The following is a 19,352-nucleotide window of genomic DNA, read 5'->3' as shown; positions in this document are numbered from 1 at the left end:
TGATTACTATCAGAGGAGAAAATGAACCTTGTGTAGTCTAAAAACTTTTTTATTTAATCAAACTGTAATGTTGTTGAACTCTGACGGACGTGTCTTTTAATCTTGTCAACAAATCCTTAATCATCTAAATCTGCCATTTATCATCTTGTAAAATGTTCCCTCTGCTTCTGTTGCACATCTCCCCCCGACACTCTCTGCTTCACCAGCCCTGTGCAGCTGGTCCAACCCCTGCCTGCCTCCTTAAACTGGGGTGTTTAAATCTCTTTACCTCTGTTGTGAACTTCACACAAAGTTTGTGGTAACAAAATCAAACTGACGAGGATCTCGTTTGAAAAACACACACACTCACGAGACAAAATAAAAACAGACTGCTCAAAGCAAAAGCAGAGCCCTCACAGCTGGTAGTACAAACACAGTGACAACATGCGTATTAGATACCCTCAGTGCCAAAAGCATAAATATGAAAAAGGTGGGATCACCAAGAATATCCTAAAAACGGCGTTGAGGTGGGTGTTACAGTGAAAAAAAAAAAAAGTAGCCAAATTTTCATCGGAAAATGTTGAATTTTAGTAAAAACAATGCTCTGTAGTTTGATACTGTCGTTACAGACAAAGCAGATGTTTAAAGCCTTTGGACGCACATTTGAAACGCACTCATTCTCCTTATCAGCTGGAAACATTAAAGCCGTAAAATGACTTTTTCAAACGGATAAAAACTATTGAACAGCAGCAATGTTGAGCCTGTTCCAAAATTTGAATGTACATGTGTTGAAGGTGCGGGTCTTGTTGAATTATTAAACATACTTTCTTTAATTTTTCGAGCCACAAAAACAACAACTTTTAATTTTCTTCTGCTTGAGTCTCGGCCTCGGGTAGCTCTACTTATCATTGCTCAATCAGTTGTCTGTTTGTGCTACTTTTTCAAGGAGCAGCGGATTATTGGTAAGGGTGACTTTATGTGTTTAGCTACTTAAGTGGAAGTACTGTGGATAGTTTTACCTTACATACATAGATCTACCAGTACAGCTTCTGAGGTAACTGTTTACAAAATGTTATAATCTATCCACAAGTTCTTTGCAATTTTACATTGATAAACATTATCCTTAACACATTTGACCCGCATAAAGTGCTATGGCCATCACACTGTCATTTAGAATTGTTTAAATAACTCGTGTCTTAAGTCCTTCCATCAAACAGAAAATAAAAAAATAAATAAAATAAAAAAAATAAAAAAGTCACATGGATCACTTTATATTTCTAACATTTTGTGATATAAAGTCGTTCATAACAAACTGAAAGGCTGGGAGTTTAAAATGCAAACCGATGGAAGCAGCAGTAGAAGACTATAATGTCACAGAGCACACGGTGTCTATTATTGTGTAGACAATTATAAATAAGAGCTTAATAAAGATGCTTAATTTCTTAAGAAATAAACAGGTGGAGGGATCTTTATCAAAAGTGGATGTTGCATCTGTGGCTAAACCCCTGTACCCAAAAACTTTAAAAATCTACTGTGTGTGAGGCTGTGTAAGTAAAGCTTGCCCTTCACACCCGCGTGTAACAAACCATTTGTTGGGGGTTGTGGATTTGACACCTCAGCATTGTGAAAGTGGGGAAACATGTTTCTGGCTGTGCATAAGATTTCTGCTTACAACTTAGAATCTCAGTTCTAAATGAAATTCAGATGTTTTTTAAGTATGGCTAATGTATTAATTGACTTCTAAGGCACGCACACACACACGCACACACACGCACACGAACAACAACACCAACACAGAGAAGAAGAAGAGGGGGTCGGCAGACTATGAATAAATCTACATACTCTGATATATGGTATGTGTTTTATAAAAACCTACTCTACACCAGCTGAGGAAGTAATTAAACACAATGTTTTGCCAAGTTTCCCCTCTGGGAAAAAGTCTGTCTTCATTTATTCAGTTATTGTACTAATGTATGCACATTTCTATGCTATTAAAGGTACTGAAAAGCTTTACTTACACAATACTTTGTGTTAGATTTGTATTGTTGATTGTCATTTATGCTTAGAAATATTTACTTATATATGCTTAGAGTTTTGTAATTAGTTGTAGATTGGTAGAGGTTTTGATCCTTGATAGTCTGCAAACTTTGTGTGTATTAGACAGCACTTTGGGAGCATGAGAGGTCATACCGTGTCTTATTATTTTATGGTAGGATTAACGTAGTTGCGTCTGTTCTAGTCTAAGTGCTCTTTGTTTAGATGAACTGCAGGACTTCCTCACCGTGTTATCTAGGATGAACCATCTAGGGTGAGGGGGAGGCTACCCTCTTCCTGACCAAGAATGTTTGACCCTTTGATCAGCAGTCCACACACACACACACACACACACACACACACACACACACACACACACACACACACACACACACACACACACACACAGGCAAGGTACTCTTTGTTTGTATGTAGACGTCGTATGTTAATGAACCTATGCATATTCATGTAACCTCAATAAAAGGACAGTGTATGGGAGAACGGACGAGAGCTACTGGGGTCAAGCGAAGGAACGGCGTTTGTCCGGTTCTCTCCCGTGCACGAGTACCATGAAGAAGTTTGCCTACTTGTGTCTTGCTTAGCAGTGTAATTATATTGTCTTCAACGTTCCAGCGGATGGGTTCAAGCTACAAACCTAACATTAATTGGTCCTTCGATGCCGGATCCCTGGGATCGCATTCACCGAGGGGGGGGAGGCACGCTGAAAGACTGATGTCAGCCAGGAAGTTCCTGTGGATTCGCTGTCTGTCTTTCTCCTCGATGAATGGCGATCGGCGGGATTCAGGCTGATATTACACGCTAAGCAACGCCAAGTAAGTTTAAAGAGGCCGACTCTATAACCGTGTCGTTGTGCAGTCTCCGCCATTTTGTGAGGCGTTGAGAAGTTCGCTGCTTTGTGGAGCGATAACTGGGTTAGTGTCCCGAAAAAGAAGTTTTGGTTAAATCGCCCAAGGGTCCCAAGCGTCCGGTGAGTGTCCGGTTTTGAAATCGCCCTGGGTGTGTGTCCCGAGCGTCCCTTCATTGGGTTTTGTCGCGCGAGTGGGTGAGCGTCCCACAACTGGGTCAGGGTCCCGAGCGGTCCGGTGTGAGTCCGGAGTAGGCCTATTTTGTGTTGTTGTCATTGTTGTCGTCGTCGTCGTTTTTGTTGTTGTTGTTGTGTGAGTGTGTGCGGAGCAGAACACGTGGTCTGTAACACCGACTGTTGTTGTTATCATGGGTTTCTAAGCAACCAAGAGTGAGTTAGAGGGAGAAAGACGTTTGTGCTGGACTTTGCTCCTGGCAGCACAAAGTATTTATGTATAAAAGAGAGAGAGCGAAGGCTCCACAGCTGCGTGGGTGCACGCGAATGCGGTCGCGCGGGTTTCACGCGGACCTGAGCCGTGCGGTTAATCGCAGGCTTATAAATGGAAGAGATTCAAATGTTAGAAGTTTTCAGAAAACACACCAGCCTTGAAGAGTGTGTGGAAAAGGCCAGCCCACATCAGCAGCTGTGCTCTGGTGGGTGGCTTTCCCCCCACCCCTTCCTGACACAAAATGTTAACAGCCTGTGTGCCAAACCATTGAGGTGGATAGTTGTTAAAAGTAACCTACATTAAACTTGTGGTTGCTTAAATTCAGTACAATGACATGTGAGGTGAAGTGATATAGGTAAATATTTAAACTAATGAAGTGCATAGAGGCACTTGACCTGTGTGGAAGACGGTCGTCTTGTTATGAGCCATTGTTGAGATATAGAGCACATCTGTGAAAACAACTAATATGCTCAACCCTGTATGAAACATCTAAAAATACATGATGGAGAAGCTGTGTTGAATATGTAAGTGTAAGACTTTGCCACTGTGGGCAGAGCATGCAACTACTGTGTGATGTCGCGTTGCAGTTTTGTTTTTGTTTTTTGAGCTGATGAGCAAGCTACACATTATCAGATCAAGAGCTGTCTGAGAACTACTCAAAGAGAGGGAAACAGAGAGTGTGCAGCGTTTCCATGAGCAGTTTTTCTGCACCTTGACTCGTGTGTGTGTGTGTAGCATCAGCATCATGTTTTTGTTTATTTGTTTTGTTGGATTAAAAATAATTAAATAAACTGGTGATCATGCTTATGGATCACCATGGCACATATCTCCAGCCATATGGTTTATTTATGCAGATGAAAAAGTGAGTGTGAATGTGTCTGACATCACAGTGTTTTTGTGCGCTGTGTAAAAGTAATTGCCTTTGATTGTGAGTGAGAGCGGTGATTCTGCAGGTCACCAGCTATTGTAACGAAAAAAAAAAAAGAGTGAAAAAGAAAAATCATAGGAAAAAGGTTTTGTGTTGATCAGCCAAAAACAACTACAATTTCATTTTCTGCTTTTAAGAAAAGACTGTTCACAAAAACACACACAGAGAGAGATGTGTGTTGATTAAGCAGTGATGATAATAATGAAATGTCTTAGTTTGTCACTTTCAGGTGAAAAGCAGACCTGAATCAATTTTCCACATGCAGCGGTCGGAAGAAAGTTATAGTTTAACATCATTGGAAACATGCAGGCCAAGTTTCTGGCTGACTTATTTACAGTGCCATGTGTTTCTCAACCTCACAAGCGAGCTCACTCCTCCCTGAAGATAAGGAATGCAGCTCCAAAGCAATAACATGATAAAGAGACAGCAGCAAGTCCTGAGCACAAAAAGTCTCAGCAAAGCAGCAGCAATGTGGATAAACAGCAGCAGAAGAAGAAAGCAAACCCATCTTCCTGTCTGATTGGTTGAATTTCACGGAGGGGCGAGCAAGATGGCAGCGTGAAGAGGAGTTTTTGTTTGAGTTCTCAGCACGAGACACTTATTTGACGTCTTTCTGGCCTTCGGGACTTTTTTTTGGAGATCAGCACGCTAAACTTGCTGGATCTGAGGCCAGGGTCTGCGGCGGCAGCATGTTGAAATGCTCAAAAAGGACTGAGTGACTCGGGCAAGCCACATGCGGCTAGCGACATGAAAGAAATGGACCCTTCATGATGCGTTCAACGTGCCAGCGCTGTGGTGGGAAAGGCTCCATCATAAACACGCCCTGCGCCGAGGTTCAGGCCAAGAAGAAGAAGACGATGACTTCCAAGCCCAAGAAGGTCGGCCTCAGCGTGGGCGAGCTGATTGTGAAAGCCGTGGCCGCTTCCAAGGAGCGCAACGGCCTGTCTGTGGCCGCTCTCAAGAAGGCTCTGGCTGCCGGAGGCTACGATGTGGACAAGAACAAGGCCCGTGTCAAGACCGCCATCAAGAGCCTGGTGGCGAAGGGCACCAGGACCTCCGGATCCTTCAAGATGAACAAGGCTACTGAGAGCAAAGCCAAGAAGCCCGCCGCAGCCAAAGCCAAGAAACCGGCAGCAGCTGCTAAGAAGTCGCCCAAGAAGGCAGCAGCAGCACTTCAGCTACTAGACAGGACAAAGCTGAAGGAGAACTGCCGGGACTGTTGAAGAGGGAGAGGACAAAAGAGTGAGAGGACAACAGAGTGAGAAGACTAGGTGAGAACACATAGGAATTATTTAATGTGGGAAATCAAAATTTGGGTTAGCAAACCTGGGGAAAAGAAAACTGACTGCTTAAGTTGGAAAATTGAGACGGAGTCTGAAACATTGCGAAAATAGAAACATATACAAAATCACACACACACAAGCAGAACATGCATTAACCCTACTAACAATTCCAAACACAAAATGACTCATGAAGACTCATAGCACATTAGTTAAGAAATGATTAAATAATAGCAGAGAAATGTGTAGGAAAGGCAGCTTTAAGAACATGCTCTGCTGGAGATGCAGCTCCACAGACATGCATTAGACCTGCCTAATAACACAAACCCATGCAATGAAAATTAGCTTGTTATCTTTCATCAGTGTTACAATAGTGTCAATTTAGCAGACACTTGTTATCAAATGCTGAATTTATCCTAAAGAAAAAAATTGACTCTCCAAGTTGCAGGACAACAGTTTAACTTTTGTGAGAAAAAAGATCCTGGTTTGACCAACCAGTGATCAGACAATAAATTTAGTTGTTAAAATGGTAAATTGGGAGAAGCTTCCTGTTTGATTGAGGCAGCACATGTAATTTACTGTATGAGGGAAATTGTCTTTTGTGATACTATTTTGAACATGCTTTTCTGTCGTCCTGTCAACTTAGTGGGTTAATAGCTGATATGCAAATTAGTTGATCAGTTTTAGATTAATGAAAGGTGACTGAATTCTAGTATGAGTGAATGAGATGTGTTGGAGTTGTTGTGTGTTGAGTGGAGACTCTAAAACACTGAGTTTCCTGCTTTGATGTGCGAGTGAATCCTGTATTTAGATACACAACTCTGAATACGTCAGAACAGACTGTTTTGTGAAGTGCATGACAGCATGTCACATGTTTTATGATGAAGGGAAAAGGGAAATTGAATAAAATAGATCTGTGGCCTAAATGAGTGAAGAGCACAGACCTGGTAATTAAACTCATAGCTAATAAGACATTAGGATTATGTTGTGTGTTGTGCAGCTGATGGTTGATTTGGAGTGAATCTAGCTGATGATTTTTCTTTTGGTGTGAAGTTGAGCCTGCCGATTAGTATGATGGTATGATAAACCATGCTAATGGTATGATTTACCCTCCTGAGATGAGGAGCTTGTGTCATGACTTAACAAGGCCTTTTTATTTTGATACTTTCACAGTGCACTGAGAGTTTGGTTTGATAATCTCTGTTATTTTTTATTTTTCATTTTTGAACAAGCACTGATTTTTGCTTGTGAATTTCTTTTCTTTGAGCAGATCTGCAAGTCGGGAATTAAAAGCGTTACACGTCGTCAAGAAAATTGTTGCAAGTGAGTTTCTCCACATTTAAAATGGGTTCAGGAGAAAGCCACTTATTTGGGACAATTAGGAAATGAGAGTCCCCCCCAAAAAGGATTCAACGAGGAAATCCAGTCTAAATTATTTTTCTTTTTGAAATAACGTCGTTTTGCTGAGCGTGGAAACGAATGCGATGATAATTTCCACAATTAGCAAAAGAAGGAACCACTGAGTGAATGAGTAAGAATTTTAAAATATCTGACTGACTGACTGAACATGATTGTGTGAAGCTAACCCCCACCTGACAAAGGTGCAGATGAACCCATGTGTTTCCTTTTACAGGAGCAGAAAGATGACAGCAACACTCGAGGTTGCATGATGATTTAACCTTTTAAATGCCATTTTCTGTGTCTGTGCATTTATCAGGTGTGTTATTCATAGGCTTGAGTTGCTCACAGAGATATCTGTGACAAAGTATGCATACGCCTGCGCAAGCGCTAATATTTGCATTTTCTTTTCTTACAGCATGCCAGTTCTTCATGTGAATTGATGATGCGATTTATACCAGGACAACTGGTTGATGTTTTTTCCTACTACAGGATTTCTGGGTTTATGTGTGAGGAAAACTGTGTTTACAGGTTATGAGTGGTGATGCTGTTGCATTGTGTTGATGGGAAAATGTGAAGGTTACTTTGATAATGTGAATAACCTGTGTGAAATTTCCTGTGTTGAGAACTGGTGTTACTTCTTTCCACAGCTAGGGTTGACTTTATGGTGTTTTTATGGCACCTCTGTAACCTGTTGACCTGTGTCTGACCTCTGTCTGACTACAGTCAATGTGTATTGCTAATGTTAGTTTCTTTGAGAATGCTGTGGAAGATTCAGCTGAACCGGACAAGTGACATGAGTAAAACAAATAAGAGATACAGTGTTTCTGGGATAGTTTGATATGGGCTCATTAGCTGGCCACTTTTGAGCCCATAGTAATATATAAGTGGAGTGACTTTGCTTAAGAGCAGTCACCGATTACATTAATGTTGCCTGAGTACATGGGATAATCCATGTCTGAGGCGACTTATGAAAATAATTGTAGTTTACTGATTTGAGAAAACCTGCACATGACACTTGTCTTGCTGATGTTGAATGCTTCTTGTCCTTATGATACAATTGTTTACAGGTATGAAGTTTGATTTTACTTCCAGATTTTGTTTTCCAGGCCATGATGGTGTGTATGCAGGCTCCTGGGAGAGCCAGGTGTTAAGCAAACTTAATATGCAAAGCACACTAACATTTTCATTGCAGGATTATGGGTCCAGGGTGGTGCTGCTCCAGGGGAGGAGATGCCCTGATGTTGCCTGGGATATGATCTAGCTAATCTTTTTCTTTAAGACTGGAATCCAGGTTTGGTGAGTTGACGCATGGGTGTGTCCATGCGTCAAGAGGAGGGGTCCAAGGATTAACATTAAACAATGTTTTTTATTATTGTTGCAGTGATTTGTGTGATTAGCCGTTTTATTTACAAATATTAAACCTATGCAAGTGGTGCACCCATGTTCAGATGAGGCTTTGATGGCCTATAAGTGAAGTTCACTGAACTAAAGAATGTGGTTTGATGATTGTTGACATACTCTCCAAATAGTTTGTCTTCCTAGCAAGGAAATACAGGTGCAGCAGTAATCTCCTGAGAAATCTTCAGAGGCCCAGTGAGAAGCGCATAGCTGACAGGACCAGGCAGTGGTTGAGGTCAAAGATCAAGCTGATTGGGGCCCATCATGAAATCAGACCTTGGAGCCACAGCAAGGACCATGAAACTGCCTGCAAAATAGAGGAGAGGATTGTCCACAAGATGGGAGAGAGGCTTCAGGAGGATCAGAGATCATCTTCAGCACAGCAGACATCACACAGAGAGCTGTGCTACTAAGCTTCCAGGAAATCAAGAGGAGACTTCCCACAGCAAGATTTTAAATAAAATGAAAGATTCAATATTGACGCTGAGGAAGACGACTAAGGTGTACGACGTGCTCTGCCTTAAATCTTCAGCAGCGTTGGAACATGAAAACTCGTGGGATGAGGGGAGCGTGCCAAGCTCCATCGACAGCGCAGAAGGAGTTCGAGGATGACATCATGATTCTGTGAAAGCACAGGAACCAGAAGCTATGGTGGTGATGACAGCAGTTTCCTATGAACATCACCTAATGCTGTGCCACTATACTGTGCATACGATGACACTCTGAAGGCTGCTGGGATCATAACAGCAGTAAGATGACGGAACCCAGCACCCTTTCCACAGAGAGCTTTTTCTGCAGAGCGTGGACAATGGCAGAGTCATAAATATCCCCCTCACAAGACGAAGGTCTGAAGTCAGGTGATGGGGGCTGGTAAGAGGCCATAAAACTAGAGTGCTGAGAGGTCTGCAGCTTGGAAATAGCTGAGACCCATGTTGACGAACAACAAAACCAACTGGTATGTTTGAATGTCTATTCTACATACATTTGGACTCTGGTCCTATGGACAGTGATGGAAACAACTGGAAGAGACATTCATGACGCCCTGCAGAGCTTAAACCACTCTGCAGAGAGACATGTGATGTGCACACCCGGAGGAAGCACCACCAAGCTGAGATGTTTTTGAAAATGTTACTTTTTTAGTTTCACTATTAAATTAACAATTTCTTTGGTTGCTCGTAAGATGCAGTTTGCCATGAGATGAGCTCAATGAATGGGGTAACTGCTAATACATTTATTAAACTGTGTACCTTTTCAGTAATTTAGGGTGATTTGACATATGCTGAGTATAAAAAGGTTTGCATTGAAACTGTCAGACATGAGGTATTCATACCTGGGAACTTTTCAAGCATAAAGGTCAAAAAGGGGGGAAATGTTAGATTTGTATTGTTGATTGTCATTTATGCTTAGAAATATTTACTTATATATGCTTAGAGTTTTGTAATTAGTTGTAGATTGGTAGAGGTTTTGATCCTTGATAGTCTGCAAACTTTGTGTGTATTAGACAGCACTTTGGGAGCATGAGAGGTCATACCGTGTCTTATTATTTTATGGTAGGATTAACGTAGTTGCGTCTGTTCTAGTCTAAGTGCTCTTTGTTTAGATGAACTGCAGGACTTCCTCACCGTGTTATCTAGGATGAACCATCTAGGGTGAGGGGGAGGCTACCCTCTTCCTGACCAAGAATGTTTGACCCTTTGATCAGCAGTCCACACACACACACACACACAAACACACACACACACACACACACACACACAGGCAAGGTACTCTTTGTTTGTATGTAGACGTCGTATGTTAATGAACCTATGCATATTCATGTAACCTCAATAAAAGGACAGTGTATGGGAGAACGGACGAGAGCTACTGGGGTCAAGCGAAGGAACGGCGTTTGTCCGGTTCTCTCCCGTGCACGAGTACCATGAAGAAGTTTGCCTACTTGTGTCTTGCTTAGCAGTGTAATTATATTGTCTTCAACGTTCCAGCGGATGGGTTCAAGCTACAAACCTAACACTTTGGGTACTGAGTTGACTTACAACAAAGATTATGCTGAAATGCTGAAAAAAAAAAAAAATAAAAAAAAAAAAAATATATATATATATATATTATAAACTATATAAATAAAAAGTACTTTTAATAAATTAAATTATTTTTTCACATGAAAACAATATTTATATTAATAAATTCTCGTTTAACAGAAATCTCTGATAATGTTTGTGGTGTCAGCTTTTTCCTTTTCAAACTGTGCGAGAGAAGAAGTATCTCATGACATTCACGCCTAATGTGTTCAGCATATTCTGCACAGTCTGCATCGTCACTGGTACCTGTTTAAGGCTGACGGGGGGGTTGAACAGCAGGCTCTGGACACGGGCCCCAGTGGGGAACCTGAGCCCTGATGATGGGGAGGGTGAGTGCAAACACCAGAGCCAAAGGTAGCTTCATGGTAAAGATGTGGCTTTATTACCTAAAGAGAGTATGAAAGAAAAGCAGGTAAGGTAACACAAACCAAAAGAAACATGGCCAACGCAAACAAGATTACTGCTACATCAACTCAGGCAACATTTTTCTTGGCAGAAATAATCTAATATTAACTAATTTATAGTTTAATCCTTCGCATGTATCTCCACAGATTTCTCTTACCTCTGTGTTCCAGTGGTTCAGATATGTGCTCTGTCTTTAGAGATAGAGAGACAAGGCCGTGTGACCGATGGTGACATGGAACTGAATCTGAGCCCCAAAGAGAGAATAAGAGTTATGCTTTTGCACCATATTGTGTTTTCACCGTTCTTTCATAGCAAGAAGAATGATTTTCAGTCAAATGATCCCTACAATCAGTATATTTAATTTCAAAATCAGCCACCCTGGAAATCAACCTACCATCTGGATAATTGTCAGATACTTCTTCCACCACAGGTACTTTTGGATCTTAGGTCCACAGGAGGCAAGACTGTAATACAGGTACATCAGGACATGGATCATCGCATTCATATGTGCACCAAAGAATGCTGCAGTAGAAGAAACAATAAGTTTTTAATTTTGTTCTGCTTACTATAGTTAAAAAAAATCTTAAACTGAGTTGCTCTGAACTCCTGCTGTCTGTATCCAATAAAAAGACAATAGTTGAGGGGGTGGGAGATACAAACAAGTGTAGGTCCAGGGGCCCATGAATCCAGATTAAACTATCCAAGCTACATATGACGATACTATGCTTGTGGGTTTCAGTGAAATTTGTCATCTAGCTTCCTCATCAGTGTTCAGACTCAGTTTACTCTCAGTCACAATCATCTACTTGCAAATATACATATAGCTGCACCTGTGTTTACTAATTAGCAAGTGATAGCGTGTTATCATGCTAAATACATACTGTGAACATGATAAACATTGTACCCAATAGTAAACTTCAGCGATTAAATGCTATTACTCTCAACATGTTGCCTTGTTGGCATTAGCACTTAGCTCAAAGTGCTCCTCTGCCTGTGGTATACCTTTACAGAGTTGCTAGCATGGCTGTTAATATGCAGATGCATATTATAAAAAAAAAAAAAAAATAAGCTCAACAAACAACAATAATGAATACATTAACCAGTAGTGAATAAAAGGTTTATAGACAAGTAGCTCCACATGTTTGGTTTAGCTTCCTGAAGCATCCACCAAGGCATTTGTGTCTCTTCCCAGCCCTCACCCAGTATAAACCACAAAACTACAGAGCCGGTGAAGGCTTTATCAACAGCAATGCTGATAAATTCATATATATATCATATAGCTGATGTCTGCTGTGTTGTAAGCTACTCACACTGTCCTCCTGCCACCCACTTGATGCCAATCCACCAGAGCGTGAACATGGAGCAATGATGGTAGACGTGCAGGAAGGTGACCTGGTTAAATTTTTTCCTCAGGATGAAAAACACAGTGTCCAGATACTCAATGCCTTTGGAGATGAAATACCTCCACAGAGCTCCTGCCACCTGACTCCCGCAGAAATAAAGAAGGGGAAGAAAAAGACTGTTAACATATGAACATATATGATCAAGAGCTACATGTGTGTGAACTCTGATTTTGGAAATCCTAACCTCGACCCGAGACTGACTCACTTGTGGTTTCTGTTTCAAACTACGTCATAGAGCAACAGGAAGGAAGGTGAAACTGAACACCATTCAACTCCGGCTTGTACTTTTTTCTGATAACAGGCCCGTGCTCTAAATGTATGGATGCCTCTCATGTTTCTAAAAGCTCTCTGAGTGACGTGTCCCTGGCAGGCTGACTGTAATTTTCTGAACCATGGGTACAGTGGAGAATTATTAACAGGTAGGGATCTGGTTCCAAGGAAACTAACTATTGTAGACACAAAAGTCTTAAGATAGTAAGTTACATAAACAGCTGAAGTCCCACTACTATATTCAGAGTTTATCTATGCAAGCGTGTGTGTGTGTGTGTGTGTGTGTGTGTGTGTGTGTGTGTGTGTGTGTGTGTGTGTGTGTGTGTGTGTGTGTGTGTGTGTGCAGTTGGGAGAGTTGGGGTATCCAATTTCCTTTTTTTTGAATGCCTTCTTGTGAACGCTGTCTGTTTTCCACATTCTGCAACGGTAAAATACGACTTAGAGGCGGATATTTGTTTTACCTTATGGGCAACAGTTGTCTGGCTTTGTTCTTGCTGTTGACAAAACTCGCCTCATGGTTGACTCTGAGAAAAAAACTCTTTCCCACAGAGGGGAATAAACTTATTCGAATATGAGCTTTTTTCCACTAAGACTTGTTTTATGGGGAGATGTACGAAATTATTTACCGGGTTACAAGCAATGATAATATCGGATGTTGACTCCTCAGCGTCATCATTTTCTATCTATTGAGAAATCCCATTGTAAAAGTAATGAAGAAAAAAACTATTCTGCCGTCTCACTCCTCCTTGACCCGTGGTGTGTGTGTGTGTGTGTGTGTGTGTGTGTGTGTGTGTGTGTGTGTGTGTGTGTGTGTGTGTGTGTGTGTGTGTGTGTGTGTGTGAAACAAGATCGCCTGTCGCTGCAATTATGGTTTGTTTTTCAGTCTCTCAAAAGGAAAAGTAGTATTCACTAAGGGATATTTATTCGTTTTTTACACATAGGCAGCCTGTAGGTTACAAGCGGATAGAAAGTTCTTCTTTTCATCACAAGCTATGGTGTATCTTAAAGGTTTTTTACAGCGTCTGTATTATAGGAAAATAAAATACTATTGAAATCTCTACAGGAAGTCACTCTTTATTTCCATTACAAACGCCGGTGCAGCTTAAGAAAGTAAAATTACACCCGCTCTGTCTCTCTATACATCACAGAATCAGCTGCTGCATCACCGCTGTGCTTAGGGAACATGACGCAACAGGTCTGAAAATGACTAGACACTTCCGGAGTATTTCCGGTAGGGTCATAAGGTCCGGATCGAGATTGAATATGTCATATTCAAAGCCTTCTTCTTTGGGAGAGCAGATCTCATCGGACACAGGAACGCTGCTGGGCTGCAGAAGGAAATCCATCTTGTGTCTGTGCCTTAGAAATTGTGACGGACTCCACCTCTCTGCTTTTTTATTCTCCTCCAACAGATGGCGCGCTTCCGGAGGTTTCCCCCTCCCCTCTAAAAACTTTTTTTTCCCAACAACAGATGACGCGCTTCCGGAGGTTTCCCCCCCCTCCCTTCTCAGGATGCAATTCGACACGCTTAGCAACAGATGGCGCGCTTCCGGGGTTCACCCCCCCTTCTCCGGATGCGATTCGTCACGCTCATTACACGCTTCCGGGGGGGAGGGGCGGGAGGTCAAAAGGTCGTGATTAGGGCCATCAATCACTTCGGATCAAATTTTGTCATAAGCTGTAGGGTATTAACTCTCTAATCAATATTTTTCTAATATACACTACCAGTCAAAAGTTTGGACACAACTTCTCATTTGATGTTTTTCTTTAATTTTATTACTTTCTACATTGTACATACATTCCAAAAATATCAAATATATAAAGCTAGAGATATGGAATTATGTATTCAATTCAATTTTATTTATACAGCACCAAATCAGAACAACAGTTGCCTCAAGGCACTTTATATTGTAAGGTTTACCCTACAATAATGCATACAGAGAAAAACCCAACAATCATATGACCATCTATGAGCAAGCACTTTGGCAACAGTGGGAAGGAAAAAATCCCTTTTAACAGGAAGAAACCTCCGGCAGAGCCAGGCTCAGGAAGTGGCAGCCATATGCCGCGACCGGTTGGGGTGAGATAAGGATGATAAGAAAACAGTGATAAGCAACTCTAAATATATCGTATATTTCAGATTCCTCAAAGTAGTCACGCTTTGCTTTCTTGACAGCGTTGCAAACCCTTGGCCTTCTCTCATTGAGCCTCATGATGTAGTCACCTGAAATGGTTTTCACTTCACAGGTGTGCCTTGTCAGGGTTCATTTGTTGAATTTGTTGCCTTTTTCATGTGGTTGGGACAATCAGTATGTTGTGCAGAAATCGAGTGGTACACAGCTGACAGCTGTTAGAATTATATTACAGCAAAGAACCAATCAGCTAAGCAAAGAGAAACAACAGTCCATCACTACTTTAAGAACTGAAGGTCAGTCAGTCTGGAAAATTGCTAGAACTTTGAATGTGGCCCAAAGTGCAGCCACAAAAACCATCAAGAGCTACAATGAAACTGGCTCATATGAGGACCGCAAGGAATGGAAGACCAGGAGTCACTTCTAATGCTGAGGATAAATTCATCCCAGTCACCAGCCTCTGAAATCGAAACTTAACAGCACCTCAGATTAGACCCAGATTAATGCCAGAAAGAGTTCCATTACCAGACACATCTCTGCATCAAGTGTTCAGTAGACACTGTGCAAAACAGCAGCTGCTAAAAAACCACTACCAAGGAAAAGCAACAAGCAGAAGAGATTTTTTTGAATTTGTTTGGGGCCAAGAAACACGAGGAATGGACATTAGACCAGTGGAAATCTATGCTTTGGTTTGATTAGTCCAAATTTGAGATCTTTGGTTCCACCTATTGTGTCTTTGTGTGATGCAGAAAAAGTGAACGGATGGTCTCTACATGCATGGTTCCCACCATGAAGCACAGAGGAAGAGGAGTAATGGTGTGGAGGTGCTTTGCTGGTGACGGTGTTAAGGACTTATTCAAAATTTAAGATTCACTGAACCAGCATGGCTACCACAGCATCCGGCAGTGACATGCAATCCCATGTCCCGGTTTGTGTTTAGTTCAACCATCATTTATTTTTTAACCAGACAATGACCCCAAGCACACCTCCCGGCTGTGTAAGAAATATTTGACCAAGCCAGAGAGTCATGGAGTGCTGCGCCAGATGGCCTGGCCTCCACGGTCACCTGAACTAAACCCAGTCGAGATGGTTTGGGATAAGATGGACCAAAAAGTAAAGGCAAAAGGGCCAACAAGTGGTCAGCATCTCTGGGAACTCCTTCAAGACTGTTGGAAAACCATTTCAGGATCATGAAGTTTATTGAGAAAATACCAGGAGTGTGGGTGACTGTTTCGAAGAATCTAAAATATAAAACACATTTTGAGTTATTTTACTTTTTTGTTTACTACATAATTCCAAGTGTGTTCATTGATAGTTTTGATGCATTCAGTGAGAATCTACAATGTAAATAGTCATGAAAATAAAGAAAAAACATTAAATGAACGGGTGTGTCCAAACTCTTGACTGGTACTGTATGCATTTACTTGGAGATTATGTATTGGAATTTCAGGAGTAGGACCACGCCTCCAAACACGCTCCTTCTGGTTGTCATCTATATGGGTTCACCCAGGTCTGCAAGCTTTTCATTCTCGTTTACGTGCCCCACCATCCCTCCCTCCTTGTTTTCAATTCTTTAACTTCTTTACTTCTATTCAATGCAGGAGCTGTCGCCAGTGCCCTTTGAGGCTTTCCCTAAACCGCAGCTCAATTCATGTCCAAGCATTCACCTTCTCCTACTAAAATGCTGTCAAAGCTAAAATGAGGACGTGGGCCCAGCTAGTGAAATTTAGTTGTGGATAATCCTTGTTCAACCTCACAAGGACACCTTACCTTTTTCATTCCTTCCACAGCCTTCTAAGACGTTTGCCACTGAGATATTTCATGCATGTTAAAACAAAAACAAAGCACAAAAATATTGAAAAAAAAGCATTATGTTTGACCTCTTTTATGATGTTGTTGTGTTAAAATGTAGGAGTACTTACCAAACAGATGTGAAAGCCTTCCTTTTATCCAAGTTCAGCAACTCTCAAATTCACCTCAATCAGCCTCAAGTCCCCAGCTTTTAAATTCAATGTGCTCTGTCAATCTCCCTTTAAGGCTGTCTGTTATGCAACTCTCATCCAGGGTGTTCAGGGCATCTCATCCAAAATCTTTCTCAACCATCTGCTCACCCTGCTCCACCACAACCAACTTTGAGACTCTAGGGGGTTTAATCACTATTTCCTACTTTCATCTGGGATTCTGCTCCATGATGTCGGTGTCTGCCAAAAATTCTCGACTTTGCATGTTGACATTTTTTGGAATAAACGTTACGCTTTTCTTTTAAACGACCATTTCTTATTGGACTACCATACAGTTGCTAAATAAACAGAATGTGACAAACTGCAATTTTAAACCACAAAAGCAATGTGCATTTTAAATGCACCAGGATAATATCAGGACCTCGCACATGTGGTTTTTTTTTTGGGAATAATGCTTAAATAATGTTTAAACTGGCCTACTTTGAAGAATCCATACAGATCCTGCTTTTCACATCACCAAATCACTGGTGTCAAATTTAGTGCATGTGAAAGGCCTTTATACATATAGCTCTGCAAAACAGAGGTGAGCCAGAAGACACAGAGATAGTAATGCTGCTTTTTGTTAGTTTTATATAGAGGGGAGGAAATATAGGAGGGAAGAAAAGGAAAAAAAAGTTCATATATGTGTATAAATTTGTTCCAGTTTCCATTAAGGTTGTTAGCAGCAACAGTTAAAAGCTATATTGGTGGGAGTATAGACAGTATATAAAAGAAGGATGTAGGCATTGGAAAACATGACTTCATGGGTTTTAAAGTCACATTTTAAAGCTTGGCTTGAGCATTTTTTCTTGTTGCCATCTTGTTCTTTTGAAACTAGACATCCAGAGCAATTGCTGGTTCTAGCTGAGAAATCTGTTGCAAGTTCATAAAATCTATTGCAACTTTGCCATACATGCTAAAGCAGGGGTCCATAACGCTGACAATCAAAAAAGCAATTTTAGAGAAATTTTAATTGAACATATCTGATAATTATAATGACAGTTACCCAGCTAAAATATAAATGAGCCTATCAATGTCACAATTAAAAAAAGAAGCCTCCGTGAGTCATTCACCATCTATGAATACCTTCCTCTTATTGCCTCGCTCTCTCTTGACCTGCCACAAAACCAGCAGCACTATGAAGTGTGCAGATGTGATCCAGTTCTTAAAACCGCTTTTGCTCTGCAGTGCTTTCTGCAGAATTTCCCAAACTGCTCTTGCTTTTTCCACAGATGCCTACTTTTCAGCAGTTTTTTTTCTTGATATGTCTTTCCGTGTTACTATTTTTGTTAGTTGCCAGTTTCTAGCTGCAGATCCAGCACACCAGGAAGCCAGCAGTCTTGGTGGTGACATTTTGTGTGTAAGCTATGGATTTTAAAGGCACAAGTATAAAATAAACATAGCAATGAGGAATGAATATTAAGATGTAAAAAAGACCCACTCTTCATTTACCTATTCATGTATTCAGCTATTTTTTTTTTGTTTGTTGTTGTCAAAGCAGGAGTTGATGGAGATGGACAGAAAGAGCCATAAGCACCTCTAGGGGTGCAGCTTACTTATTACCCAAAGGGCATAAACTACTTTAGAATATAATAGCCCTTTATTGTCAGTGTGCATGTCCAATGAAACTGTGAGTGCTCCACACCAACTGTGCAAGAATAAAAAATAAATAGTAAGACACCGAGAATAAATAAAAAAACTGGACAAACAGGAAACCCTGAGCTAACTTAAAGAGTTATAGTACTTTATCCTGATCCCCAGTGTTAGGATAAATGAATCCAGATACTGGAAAGATACCCCAGATATGTTGAACTGGATTCTTGGTATAGGGCCCAAGGCCAAAGTGTGCCTGGCCCTTAGAAGAAATGGAGGTTGTCAATGCACTGATTTTGCTTCACTCTTCTGAGATCCATCTGTATAGTCTACTGGTGACACTTTATATTGGGACTGTATGTAAAATTAATACATATTCTGGTGCAGTTTGGTATTTAAAACATATTATTGTTATTATTATGTTGTTAATTATTATTATTATTGATTTTTTTTTATTGTGGAGGTCTGCTTGTTTTATCTGTTCAGTGTCTGCAAGGCTGCTGGTCAGTATGTGTTCAAATAATTGTTCTGGAACAAAGAGATGTTATCATTAAAACTGTTGAGTAGAGAAAATCTACCCCAAGGAGACAATAAAATCCCCTTTGTTTTGTTTGTATCATAAATGTATTATCTTTGCCAGCAGCACCAATCCTTCAGGTAAGGTGAAAAAAGGCAAAATTGTTCCAAAAAGGTGTCACACATTGTTTGGGACATTGTATCTATGGGCAATAGCTAAATGAGAACTCCTGGGGGAAAAGGGTGATTGTTTGTGTGATTGAGGTAAAGGCAATTCATTCTTGATGATGCTGTTTTGTTCTTGATGATGTATACATTACATGGGTATAAGGATTAGAAAGCGCTACACAACATAGCACAATGCAGACACCGGTATGATGTAATAAAATGCAACTGAGATCCCTGCATGTGTGAAGCTCGGTTGGTGGAAGCTTCCAGTGATGAGTGCACTAATTAAAGCATGATGTTTGTTGTGGAAGTTTTCCATTAAATAAAGCCTGCAGACGAGCGGTGAGCGGTAGCTAACATTCTTTAATCAAAACACACAAAGAACAGACAACCAAGCTTGTGGAGAGCCTGCATGACCACGGGGCAGGGTCAGCAGAGTCTCACTGAGCCTAGCATG

The 19,352-nt window shown here is 40.9% G+C and overlaps 1 long non-coding RNA gene and 1 pseudogene across 1 annotated transcript; one reads left to right on the top strand and one right to left on the bottom strand.

Moving 5' to 3' along the window:
- Nucleotides 1-3,763: 3,763 nt before the first annotated feature.
- LOC146676884 (histone H1 pseudogene) lies at nucleotides 3,764-9,497 on the top strand (annotated as a pseudogene).
- Nucleotides 9,498-10,676: 1,179 nt separating this feature from the next.
- LOC146676883 (uncharacterized) lies at nucleotides 10,677-12,254 on the bottom strand. The gene is made up of 3 exons (XR_014907275.1): nucleotides 12,124-12,254; nucleotides 11,208-11,277; nucleotides 10,677-11,057 (listed from the first exon to the last, which is right to left on the bottom strand). It is a non-coding gene; the product is annotated as an uncharacterized LOC146676883 (long non-coding RNA).
- Nucleotides 12,255-19,352: the final 7,098 nt, after the last annotated feature.

The sequence above is a fragment of the Rhamphochromis longiceps genome, linkage group LG2 (genome assembly GCF_057381845.1).
Source record: "Rhamphochromis longiceps isolate RC_006_pf linkage group LG2, R_longiceps_female_GT1.1, whole genome shotgun sequence".
NCBI lineage: Eukaryota > Metazoa > Chordata > Actinopteri > Cichliformes > Cichlidae > Rhamphochromis > Rhamphochromis longiceps.
This window is presented reverse-complemented; position numbering and strand designations above follow the sequence as displayed.